At 39.4% G+C, this 12,890-nt stretch overlaps 1 protein-coding gene across 4 annotated transcripts in view; it reads left to right on the top strand.

The window, feature by feature from the left end:
* The window catches only part of LOC148054787 (uncharacterized), a 31,190-nt gene extending 19,024 nt beyond the window's left edge, over positions 1 to 12,166 (top strand). For 2 of the 4 annotated variants that reach the window (XR_015706979.1, XR_015706978.1), the window contains 2 exons: positions 7,446 to 7,585; positions 11,468 to 12,166. The gene's annotated coding sequence lies outside the window, so the exon portion shown is untranslated. The remainder of the gene's footprint in view (positions 1 to 7,445; positions 7,586 to 11,467) is intronic. The other 2 variants (XR_015706980.1, XM_087767812.1) reach the window with 1 other exon arrangement.
* Positions 12,167 to 12,890: the final 724 nt, after the last annotated feature.

Genomic DNA, 12,890 nt, shown 5'->3' with positions numbered 1-12,890 from the left:
ACAGGCACTGCTAGGGCATGGTTCATTCAGTCCTAGGTATTAAACTAAAAGAGATGGGGGAATTAGCCTGTTTCTCTTCTCAGATCTTGAATTATAAAACAGAGAAGTCTTAAAATAATGAGTCTTTTCATTCTTTTTCCAAATGAAATTGTTCTGTTCTTTTTTTTTTAAATGACTTTGTTTTGAAATATAAGTTGAACATCAAAACTTTGTGATATAAAACAGTCATAATGTAAGTAAACTGGTTCAGACTGGTTCAGGATACTTCAGCAGACTTAATTCTGTTGATCTTTCTCCCTTTTTTTTGTCCTCAGAGAACTCCTCCAGACTCTGCCTTTTTTTTTTCTTCTTTCTGATTTAGAACAGTAAAAATGCTTTTTCAAATTTCACATGATGAAAAAGGAATGTGCATCCAGCTGCAATAAACTGTTGTTTTTTTTTTTTCCCATCTGAAAAAGGCCGTACAATGTGCAGCAATTCTGCATTGCATATTACTTGTACCACTCCTTTTCTATGGAAATCCAGTCTCAAGAGTTGTAATTCAGGGAACTATAGGGAGGACTAACTTCACTTAATTTGTAAGAAGGAGGATAAAAAATCTGCTGAGGAAAAAATAAAAGGAGAATATGGCCTGGTCCCAAACAGTGCTGTTAAATCAGTCTGAGCATTATTTATTGTATTTTATTTTCTTCACTGTTATACAACCACAGCACCCAGCTGTTTGCTGTGTTGTGAGGGTAGTATTTTCAAGGTTAGCAAAGAAGTAATCAAACACTCAATGGTGGTATGAATATTCATATCAAGACACATTATGAGAAAGTAGATAGAGGCAAATATGCAATTTAAATATAGACTACAGCAGGAAATGGGACATGAAGCAGTAATTAGATAGTGAAAATGACATGTTATTTACATAGGTAAATACACTACAGGGGTTATGCATGTGATCTTTTCTATTAGCATTTGTTTGTTTGTGATTTAACCCTGATTTTAAAAGAGGGTTTTTTAAAACATAATGAGCAGAGAGGAATGCTTGCTTAGTACTAGAAAATCTGTGTTCCTTGTAGGATTACTGATTTGGGCCGTGTCAGCCAGATTTCACAGCTAATGTGGATCAGATAGGTCTGTAGTGCAGCTACTAGTGGTGTCAGTTCCCTAGAAGACAGGCTTTCTCCCCAGGCTTGCTTACGCAATTCACTGCTATTTGGATGACTGGAAGCCTGTGGGTGATGCAACAAATGCCCAAGCTCCTACTGCCCAGACTAGGTGGAAATCGTACTGCGCTACTGAATTTCTTGTGGGAAGAGCAACTAGAAGGGGATAAAAGGATTTTTTTCCACTGTTCAGGGAACATGCAGATCTAGATTAAGTTTCCTGCTTTTCCTCTTGGAAACAGAAACGTGGCTCTAGCCTAGTTAGATCAGTACCAGCATGCCTCATGAGTCTCCACAGCTATCCAAGGCAGGAATACTCATTTTTAGTTCTACTCTGAACCATCTCGTCTTGCTGGATTCCCTCCCCATGTCTGCTCCTTTTTCCTTTATTACTTAATTGTGTCCTTCTCCTTTAGCCAAGAGGAAGGTTAGAGAAAAGGCTTGACTAATGTATCTCCTTTCCTCTCTTCAGCCAGCAGCATTCTTCCCTTACCATGACCAGCTGCCAGGAACATGGAGTTAGTTGATAGTTTGGGCTTCCCAGACAAAATGGATTGTAGGGAATTAATGAGGGGAAGAGGGATGGAAACAGATGTCCCTCTTGCAAAGGCTCCTTTATTCCTTAGCCCTTTGCCTCTGGGTTGCTTTTGGTTGTGTACCTCTACTGTGCTCGAGTCTGCAAGCAACAAAAACACCTTCAGAGTACGTAACATTTATTTATTGGTGAATACATCCAGTGGATAGCTAGGACTATCACGCTACAGGGTCATGCAAATATTCTTGTGACTCTGGATGAGTCTCTGCTGAACAGTCAGTCATCAGTCAGGTGAGGAAGGGTCTGCTTCTTGCTCCTTGGCGTAGGCTGATCTTTTATGTTGCTGATTTGCCATCTTCCTATTCTTTGCTTTTCTTGCCCTAGGATTTTACAGCTTTTCCTGTCAGTATTTTCTCTTGAATTCCTGAGCTTTAACCCCATCTCAGCAAATACTGTTGAGTCTATTGTTTTGCTTTTCTTATCCTGCATGGCTTTAGCTCATGGGCTTTCTCACACCTTAACAGCATTTTTCTATAAAACTCGATCACGGTGACAATTGTGTTGTGCAAAACCAGGCTGGGGCTCATAGACAGCTGAAGCCCTCAGCTGCAGGGTACGAAGGGTTGTATCTTCCAACCCAATTCACACTAGCTGCCCCAATAACATAAAGAATTGCAGCATAAAGCTCAAAGAAAAAATTGCAAGACAAGTGCATGACACTGCAGTGCAGTAACTTTTTCAGGAGATTTCTGTGTGTAGGCTCCTGAGCTGGCACTTTGCAAATGCCCGGAATCCAGAGAGGGCACTGCCCTGCTGGAGGTCCTGTGCTCCTTAATACAGAGAAACGAAGATGTTTGACAGTGACTGTCCCGCTTGCCCCATGGGCAAGTGTCTCAAACTCGGTGTTCTGGGCAAATTCCAAGCTGGTCAGTCCCACTCTATTTTTAAAGTTCACCTGATGTTACGTAATATGGGTTACTATCTGTTCTTTCTAAAATCCAATCAAGACTTCAGTTTAGAAATCAGGATAATGCAACCTTTGTCCTTCATTATCTTTCATTTCCCGTTTACTTTTCATCAGCAGACAAGTGCTTGTGGATGTAAGGAAAAACCCAAAGAACGCTTCCTATCTTTTATGCGTGCTTCAATATGCAAAGGCGCTGTGTGTGTGTGTATCTGTCCTCTGCAGAGTAGCTGTGTATTCCTAAGGATCTGCCACTTCTTGTGGAGGTGGCAGCACATTGGTCCTTATTCTTTATAAAAAGTTTATTACTTTTTGTGAAGTAGCTTGAGACTTTGGGGAATAAAAGACTGTGTTGAGACAAAGATTATTTATTATTCATCACTCTAAATACATTTGTTCATACATTTTAAAGCTGGGAACAGTGTGTGATAAGAGACAGCTGCATAGCTAGCACTCTTACTGCAAGCATGCAAATTATTTTTCAGATCTGAAAAGAGGTGGTGGGCCCAAGCAAGCGTCTTTTTTTTTTTTTTTTCCAGCCATATCAGATAGGCTAATGAAAGCTATTACTTCTCTCCATAAAACATGACACAGTAAGATCCCCAAAATGAACTAAATGCGTTGATAACAATCACGGTGTAGATAATAGCACAAGCATGCAAAGAAGGATGTGAAAATGTCATAAAAAAATCACCTAGTCTCTGATTTGAATCCTTTGTATGAGGAAGGCATCCAGCAAACAGAGCTACCATAAGTATCCCTTATCCCTGTGTGCCCAGCTTCTCCAACGAAAATTGCTTAAGGCAAGCAAGAGGCAATTCAGCTGAAGAAATAAAAGTGAAACCAGTCTTCTTGCAGAAACTAGACATTTTGTAAAACCAAATGGAGCGGAGAGAAGAGTGGATGTCCGTGACTGAAACGACCATGACAAGGCAATCTCTCTGTATGTCAGATGGATAAAATAACAACAGACTTCTCTATGGAAATCTGATTGTAACTCACTCATATCAGGCCTCTGGGTTTTCTCAGAGAATAGAAATTAAGATTGCAGTAACTTTTTTCCACCTGTTCAAATGTGTTCCAGTTCTTCATTTTTCCTCCTTAAGGAGCTGGGGAGGATTGAACATCTCCCATGGCTTTTGGATCCAGTTTGGAATTGCCGAGTATTTCACAGGAAGCAATTTTTAGGGGGATAATGCCTCTAACTTGGCCTGAAATCATGTGAGCACCTGTGGCATTTCAGACCCAAAGAAGGCCAGAGTGCCACATAGCAAGCGATATTTATTGCAGTCACTTCTAAAGACTTTGAAACAAAAATATTTTATTCCACCTTATTGTTTGCCAGTTCAGAGGAGCCTCTGGGGAAGGGAAAAGCTAATTTCTCTTTTTCCTGCTAACAGATTAGTAGTCAGTTCTGTTTAGGATGAATTCCAAAGGATTATTTTCCTCCCTCTTACACCATTCAGGATGGGGAAGCGTTACAATGGTCAACTGGAAGGGCTTATTTTTATATTAAGGATAACTACAAATTTCAACAGTGGTCTGCCTCTGAAAACTGCAGGTGACTTTTTGAATCACAGACATAAAAAAGATGCTGTTCTGTACCTTGCTGTGCTCAGCACTGTACAGTAGTTTGGTGGAGTCCACTTTCAATGAATGACTCTTAGGGAAAAACAAAACCTGAAGTGTCACATGAAGAAGTTACTGCTAAATTTCAGGTTCTTCTGAACTGAGAAACAGACACTGTTATATACATTGTGCGTGACCATAAAATATTCCTCAAATAACAGTGATAAACCCTTTTCAGAGTAAACAGGCATCAAATCAAATGTCCAGAATCAACTAACTGTCATACTCCACTGAAAGTTAGCAATTTGTAAATGCTCTTGGCCACCAGCTTCATCTTCAAGCATCCACATACCTTTCAAAAAATATCCCCCTGTAGTCCTTCTCTGACTCAATTCTTCTATCTTTCCTTTTCCTCTATATTAAAACCTAAGATATTTGTACAGAATAGGTCACAGGAGAGGGTCTAATCCCAGGCGAGGCATTTAGGTACTATTGTAATTCATTATATCTTTTCTCATTTTCCTTAAGATATTCCATTTTTTTTCTTTTCTGATTTTTAGCTCTCAAGAGTGACTAGCTATTTTTTTACGGTATTAACTAGCTTGTTTCTAGCTTAGATTTCCTAAATGTATAGGCTTCTGCTCTGCAAGACGTTCTCACACAGTAGACACTCTGGCATAAAATCTTAAAATCCTTGGTTTGGGGAACAGATTTTGCTGTTTCTCTGCATGCTGCCCAAGATAGGGGTAGTGACTGTCCGTGACTCCCTGTTTCAAATGATTAATTCATGCCTCATGCTCAAGAACACACAAAATATCATGACGAACTTTTGCATACAGGAAAACAATATCTCTAGGTATTTGTGTTCCAGATTTGATTTATATAAATGGCATTTTGCATGTAAATATACAGCCAGCCATTTCACTGCCTGCCAAGAGGCATTTGAGCTAAACACAATGACACTCCTCTTAATCTAAAATGTCATGTTCTCATGTGCACCTACCACAAAGGTTATCACACACATCAGAAAGTAAACAAGTTATTTGGCAATTAATTAGCCTCACCAAATCTCTGCCTTTTTCTTCCTGGTTAAAATAACTTCTGTCAAGGAATATGACTCCCAGATAAGCATCCATCAATTTTGGGTGCCTGACTTAAGATGATGTGAAAATACTAATTGCCTTCCATTCACCCCAAGAAGAGCTGAGTCCCAGCTCCAGGGTCCTGCTGAGCATGATGTCATATGGTATGGAATATCCCTTTGGTCAGTTGGGGTCAGCTGTCCCAGCTGTGTCCCCTCCCACCTTCTTGAGCACCCCCAGTCTCCTCGCTGGTGCGGTGGGGTGAGAAGCAGGAAAGGCCTTGACCCTGTGTAAGCACTGCTCAACAGTAACTAAAGCACCCCTGTGTTATCAACACAGTTTCCAGCACAAATCCAAACCATAGCCCCATACTAGCTACTATGAAGAAAATTAACTCTATCCCAGCCAAAGCCAGCACACATGCCCAGATTTTCAGTTGAGAGATCTCAGACAAGATTTCTTTTTCCTTTGCACATAGTTCACGCTATATACAATGAGGCAAAGAAAAAGAGGACTGCAGTTTGTCTGAGGAAACTTAATTTTTTTCACGTTAAAACCGGGCAGGAAAAAAGGACTAAAACGTGGTCTTGTTCCTTTTCTTTTTTTCACTTTCCTGTATGTTGACTCTTTTATTAAAAAAAAATCATAACAAAGAAGACAGAAACATAAAAAGGAAATGTTCTTTCATTTTCAATCGCAAAAAAATTGATGGTATGTTTCACTGCAAGCACTAAATTCCTCCTGCTTCAGACTGAGGGAAATTTTTCCAAAACCAAATGGCGCATATATCTACCATAAATTAGAAGATCCTATAGAGGTTGCTATTATTCAAACGGTGTTACTTTATTTTTCCATTGAGGTGTCTAAGCATCATTCTTCTGCTGTCCTTCAGTCCTGCCTGTGAGCTAAGTACCAACAACAGTACTTTATTTTCCCTCAGATATTTTTTACTAAGGCAAGCTCCCAGTGCTATCAGAGGCAGCCTGTTTGAGTAACAACTAAATGAAAATAGCCTTAAGATTTGAGCATACAGAAACATAAACTGTAGGCTAATTGCTTAAAAGGCTGAAGGCTTGCTCTGGAGCATGGATCCAAACCTCACATGAGTACAAGGACCACATATTTGTCCAGCAAAGTGCCCAGAAGGGTCTGAGTATCCTGGATTGTAGGGGAGGTTGCACAGGCATAGGCAAAGAAGAGCGGCATCTTGCAAACTATACGGAATCAGTTATTTTAACTGAGTTGCCCCCGCCTCTAACCTGCTCTTATGATGGATGCTGATGAGAGTGTCAGCTCTCACAGGTGGTGGACCTTTGCAGTAGCAGCAGGAGTCCTCTGATATTTTGACCCAAACCAACCTTCTTCTTTCCCTGTGAATGTCAGCAAAGAGACATTAGAGAATGAGGGAAGCACAGCTGCAGGGGGTGGGGGACGCAGTTGTTTGGGATAGGAAGGGCAAGGAGGGATGGTCTGTAACAGAGGCTGAGTCAAATGCGAAGGCAGAGGAAGAATCACAGTCAGATGCCTGTACCACTGGTCCTTTAACCAAAGCCCTGTTTTAAATCTGAAATTTCCTCCTGTCCAGCCCTTACTTCCTTTCTCTCGCATTCTACCACCACTGCAAAACTCAGTTTTATCTACAGAAGTGAGAAGTCTGGAGTCAGCTCAGCTCTGTGACTGTACCTGGAGGTTAGAGTCAGTCTCCAGGCCTGAAACAGAAGGAGAGGTAGAGTGCAAAGCTTCAACAGATGTTGCTGTCCTGCAGTTGTAAGTTCATGCTGCCTATTTCAAGGGTTGCAAAAGTATTGCTTCTTGTGCAAAAGCCAGCATCCCAGGAAGAGCTCAGACTGAGCCAAATCGCCACTCGTGCTTATTGCTTATCCTGTGCATGGTAACCTCTGGCTTAAAACCAACTTTGTGGCACATAACTGTAGAAGTGATGATGGGCTAAATTGTTTCCTGAGTGGCACCCACAAATAAATATTAGAGCCAATCAAACAAAACCCAAGACTCTGAAGTAACAGCAAAACCAGCAATTAGTTTGAATTTGTCATTGAAAACATAATTTTTTGGAAGCTGAAAATAGTTCAGTTACAGCATTTTCCTGAAAGCCAAAAGAGACTATTTAAGCTCTTTTCCAGGACCCACCAAGGGAAGAGAAGATAAAAAGAGGAGACCACGGAACCAGCGTTGCATCCATTTCCACCCCAGGCTTGTGATTTTGCTCTGGTCCCATATGCCATCAGGACAGCGATAGCACTTCAGCCTCCTGACTGACATGGTATGAAAGAGCTGGTGAGGGCCCATGGTGCTATACAGACACCAAACTCCCACCCAGAGGGACTCTCTCATTAGTTTCAGCTTCATACTATGGTACCTGTCCTCTCACAAGAACTGGGAACAGGGTGCAAGACTACCCTTGCAGACCATTTTGACCACCATTACTAGCCGAGCAGGGATGTCTTTTTCTGTAGAAAATGCTGTGTTAAGTGAAACTTTGAAGCATGGACAAACATGACAAAAGCACAGAATGCTCTCTGATGTACACAGGCAGCCTCTCTAGAGGTGATAGCATGCTATAAGTTATAAGCCCACTCATCTTTTAAGTTCCCATCTACAATGAGAACTAGAATTAACTTTTTCATAGATAGTATTGAGATCATTCATGTGACTTTGACATTTTTGTGCTAAAATTCACGTTTGGTTTTATGCACTTTCAGGCATGTCATGTGCTTGTGAGGCTGGGCCCTGGACTGGACTTTGAGTGCAGGCCCTTTAAATTGCTACCTGATGCCAGGTCTTCTGAGCTAGTGCTTTCCAGTTCTTTTCTTGGATTTGTAACTTTCCCAAAATTACCCGGGGAGACCCAGATTACCTTCCAGTAGGCTTCCTTCTCTTTTAAGGACCTCTATACAGTTGTCCACATGTCCCTAAGGTAATACAAATGCAAACTCACTGTCTGCTAATGCTTTCAAACACCCAAGACCTTGGAATTAAACTTTTGCAATATTCAGTTATAGTGCATCAAGTAACATGTACAGAATACATTTTCATAAGTGAAACATTCTCAGAATCATCTAGTAAGTCAAGCTACCTTTTATTTTAACAGTATAGTTAGTGGTTTTCACATAATGTTTAGGTGTGAAATCATTACCATGAATAATTCAACTGTGGTTTTTTAATCTTTTTTTTTTTCTATTCACGCTCTCCATTAACAAAGAAATCCTGGTGAGTGGAGTGCTGCAAGAACACTAAATTCATGACTTGATAAAATAAAATATATATGTTGAAGCATTTCTAAGAGGGATTTATTATTCCTGAAGTACAATATAATTACAGCATTTGTTGATTCTAACTTTGTTATTATACTTTCTTTGACCTATTTGTTAAAAACTGCTTGCATATAATGTGTTTCCTGTACAAAGCAAATCTGTGGAACTCCATCAGAAAATAGCACTCCTGACATCATTATCATAGAGCAAAGAAAATAATATAAAATGAATTTGCTAAGAAGTTAGGGAGTATCAAAGGTATTACTGCATCCATTTAACTCACCATTTAAATCAATTTGCATGTTTCTTCCACCAGATTCCTGCCTCATTCCCTGCTCTTAGCTCACGACCTCTTTTCTTGTGCCCTACGCTCCCTCTGTGGCTAGCTATTTAACATATCTTTTTACACCTTTCTCATTCATTGTGTGGCCTCAGTGCCTTACTTACTGCGTCACTCTGACTCTGTGGATGGAAGATTTACTAACGCCCTCAGAGGCTTTTGTTTGTGGGTTTTTTTACTATGGAATCTGAGCACTTAAAATAAACTGATGTCTTTATCTTCACACCACCTCTGTGAGATATTCTCCTTCCCATTTTACATAGGAGGAACTGAAGGATAGGATAAAGATGCAATACTAAAAGGTGCAGAGGTTCGTTTGTTTGATTGTTTGTTTTATATCCAATTTATAAGACATAAATTAGTTAGCCATTTATACTAATGTATTCATTCAGTGAACAGTTCTGATTAGCTCCTTTTCAAGTAGCCCTTCTGCAAGCCAGACCCAGATATCCCTTACACAAAGAATGATAAGTGTCTCTGAAAAGTATGGGTTTTCATTAGTTGCCCAACAATAAATATGAGGGGTTTTTTTGGCAGAGTCAAAATACAGTTCTCCAGAGAAGCTTGTATCCTTTTAAACCATAAGACTGTCTTCTCTTTTCTTCAGCTCCTTGTTTCACTTTAAACAGTATAAGTTTTTGCAACAAATGCAACATTAATGATGCAGGTGCCATTACGCCACTCTGACCACAGTCCACAGCTCATATGAACAAAATATGAGTAGGCAAAGAAAAGAAACACTCTCTCGTGAAAGCACATACCGACACAGGTCAGAAACTGAGGTGATATTTGTCTTGTTTTCTGGTGGAAACAGCTACAGGTCACAATTTTTAAAGTCCATTTGCCAAACTACAGAAGTATTAAATTTCCTAATTAAGCAGTTTTAAGATATTCCTGTTACAGATTAACCTATGAGCTTTTTCTCCAGAATCTCTCTCGTAAATGACAGAAGAATTTTTCTCGATATATGTAAAGCTTATGGGAAATACGATGCTAAAACGTGGCAAAGCCATAAGCTACTGATAATGGGTTCCCACAACTGAAAGTGTTACAGACTATCACTAGAAACCTGCTGGTTTTGGAGGTTCAATAAAATCAATAACCACCAGTTGGGAAAACCTAGCCTTGGCATTGGTAATTTCCTATATTTTTGTAGTATTGACTATTACATCCATCTTTGAAATACGCTTCCAAGATATGATAGATGATTTGAAGACCAGCCAATTTAATCAAACAGGCCAATCTGTATATTCCTGTGAGTTAGTCTGCGGGAATGTGGTCTTTTTCAATGTATTTTTTTCTGTGGGAAAGCTTAACATTTAACTATGTCTATGTGAACCTGGAAATTAAACCTTTCTCATGATTTCATGTTGATTTTTAAAAAAGCTACAGCTGGGCTTTTCCTTTCATAAATGTGATTATTAGCTGATTTCTGCCTTAAAAAGTGAGAAAAAATCCCCATTATTTATTTAGCTAATTTCATTGAGTTGCAAAGTACCACTTAGCATGTTTTTGAAAAGATAACTGTGAAGCCAATATTACAGTAATGTTAGATGGTGCAAACTAATTAATTCTAATTTTCTGTTTAATTAATGGGAGTAACTGTTTATTGGAGAAAGGGACACTCAGTTGTAGATTAAAGAAAATATCATTTTGAAACTCTGATAAAATCAAGTGAGAAGCCAGCCCTTTTCCTTTTGGGTGGTTAAATGTGTGGGAGCATGGCATCAACTGTGCAAGGGCAAATGTTTTGTTATTTTAAAAGAAAAAAAAAGGAAAATTAGTGAGTCAACCTTGGTTATGATCTCACATGTGTTTATGGTGTTTGATAACTGTTGTCCTTAAAACATTCAAGGCTTGGGGTCCATACAGAGCCAGTCACTTATCCAACTGGCAGGGTGTGCAGGTTTGTTAACTTATTTTGTTTCATGGATGCTTTGCTAAGCGTAGCACAAGCCCATTGTATACTATTCATCTGCTTGCCTCAACAAATGAAGGGCTTTAACTGTTGTTTCATGATTATACTGGAAGAAATAGGTCTGGTCTATTTTTAACAGCTTTGTGTCAGAGAAAGAGGTGTCGTCTTTTCAAGGATGTTCAAAGTAGAGAGACCTTAAAAATGTACTTCACTTTATCGGCGCACAGTGCTCACACAAACAGAAATGAGACAGGGAAGAACAGGAAGGTCAAACTTGCATAAACACACTCTTGCACATGTTAACTGCCAGGAGAAAGAGCAACACGCATCTGAACTGAATGTGTTATGCAGAGAAGACAGAAGATGCTATTCTAGCAAAGTCAAATTTCTCTTTCATTCAAGCTCCCATGTGATAAAGCTTAGAAGTACTGTTTCCTTTTAGTAATGTAAGAAGCATAAACTAAAATGGATTATTATGAATCTGACATGATGTTTTTAACAACAAAGGCAGAAGGAGCTTTCAAATTTCTTTGTTTTAAAGTTTAGAGACATCAAATGTATTTTTCTGCTTCTATTAGCAAACACCTAAATTTCCTAGCACTATCATTCTAATAAAGCACTACTTCTTTCCAGGAATTCCACTTGCTGCTACAAAGAGAAATCCACCAGAAGCTGACCTCCTTATCTTCAATTTCATATGTAGCGAGTAGCTAAATCTGACACCAGATGATTTTAGGAAGAAAATTCAAAGTCAACACGTTTCCTTTGAAAAAGCCATTTGAAACCTTTGGGGGAACAGATACAGAAACATAATTTAAAACTGCCTTTCACTCTCAAGTGATTTGGATTCATTTCAATAAATCCAGTGTTTGCTATGCATGGAAGATCTCCTCCTCTCTTACCACAAGCCATGGACACTTTGGACTACTCTTTCATTCTGCTGCTTCCTATATCACTGCTCTCTCATTCTGCTCGTGTAATTCACTCAGATTTGATTTTACCCTCCAGAAAATGCCTGTTCAGTTATTCAGATTAAGCCTGCGGTACCTGTGGGAGAACTGCCTGGCTTTCCCTGTGACGCAATGAAGCAGCACCCCGCAGCCCCATCTCAGGCCACGCCGGTGACGTGCAATCTCAGCTTTGCTTGTCGGCCACCTCTATCTCTCCACTGACAATACTCAAGGACTGGGGAGAAGTCATGCTGTCTGGCGCTATCTCTATTGGAAAGGACCATTTGTATTTGTAACGCAAAGCAGACATGATTTTAGAACCTGATCTCTTTGACATCAAAGGCTGCAGAGGATTAGAAATGCTTAGATTTGCAGTTCATTAAAAAATTTATTTCCCCCTGTAAAAGAATTGGTTTTCTCAACTCATTTGCCTTGCTTCTCTCTTGAGTGGGTATTTCCATTTGTGTCTTAGTGTATTCTGGTAGATCTATGAACTGTGTATCTTTTTTTTTTTCCCCCAATTAGTTCCTCTGGGACTATTTTGTTAAAGTCTTTTTGGCATTTAAAATATGTAGATGATATCATTAATCTGATTAAAGTGTAGGTACAAGTTGATAATATGAAATGTGAAAAAGCAGTGCAAGGTACAATTACTAACATAATTATTTTCATTATAGATACAACTACATTTTCAGTTGTTGCTCGCTTAACCTTTTTAATTTTTTCCCATCTCTGACACAAGTAAGTTTTCCATTAGCTCCAGTCTACTGTTGTGAGAGGCAGTTTTCTGCTTCTTTAGGAGTATTAAGCTGTAAATGACTGAGGTGGACAGAATGCTTAGCAGAAGGATACAAGCCTTTTATCTCTCTCTGACTGGTCTGAACTCAAACAAGTAAAGACAGCTCAGCTAGTAGAGCTGTTCATTTTCCTAGGGGGATGAGCAATTGGGGTCTCAGTATATTTTCCAGCGGACAATGGTTTTACTGAAAAATCTATAGGCTTGTAGGTAATGTCAGGAAAAAGAGCCACAAAATACCATTTCATCTCTAAAAGTGTCCCAGGAATTATTTTAAAGACCCACTCTATTCTGCTTTACTGGCAGGCTA

The sequence above is a fragment of the Nipponia nippon genome, unplaced genomic scaffold, assembly GCF_047370975.1.
Source record: "Nipponia nippon isolate SJK-2023a ecotype South Korea unplaced genomic scaffold, ASM4737097v1 scaffold_3, whole genome shotgun sequence".
Classification (NCBI taxonomy): Eukaryota; Metazoa; Chordata; class Aves; order Pelecaniformes; family Threskiornithidae; genus Nipponia; species Nipponia nippon.
The sequence above is the reverse complement of the archived record's forward strand: the minus strand, read 5'-3'. Positions and strand labels throughout refer to the sequence as shown.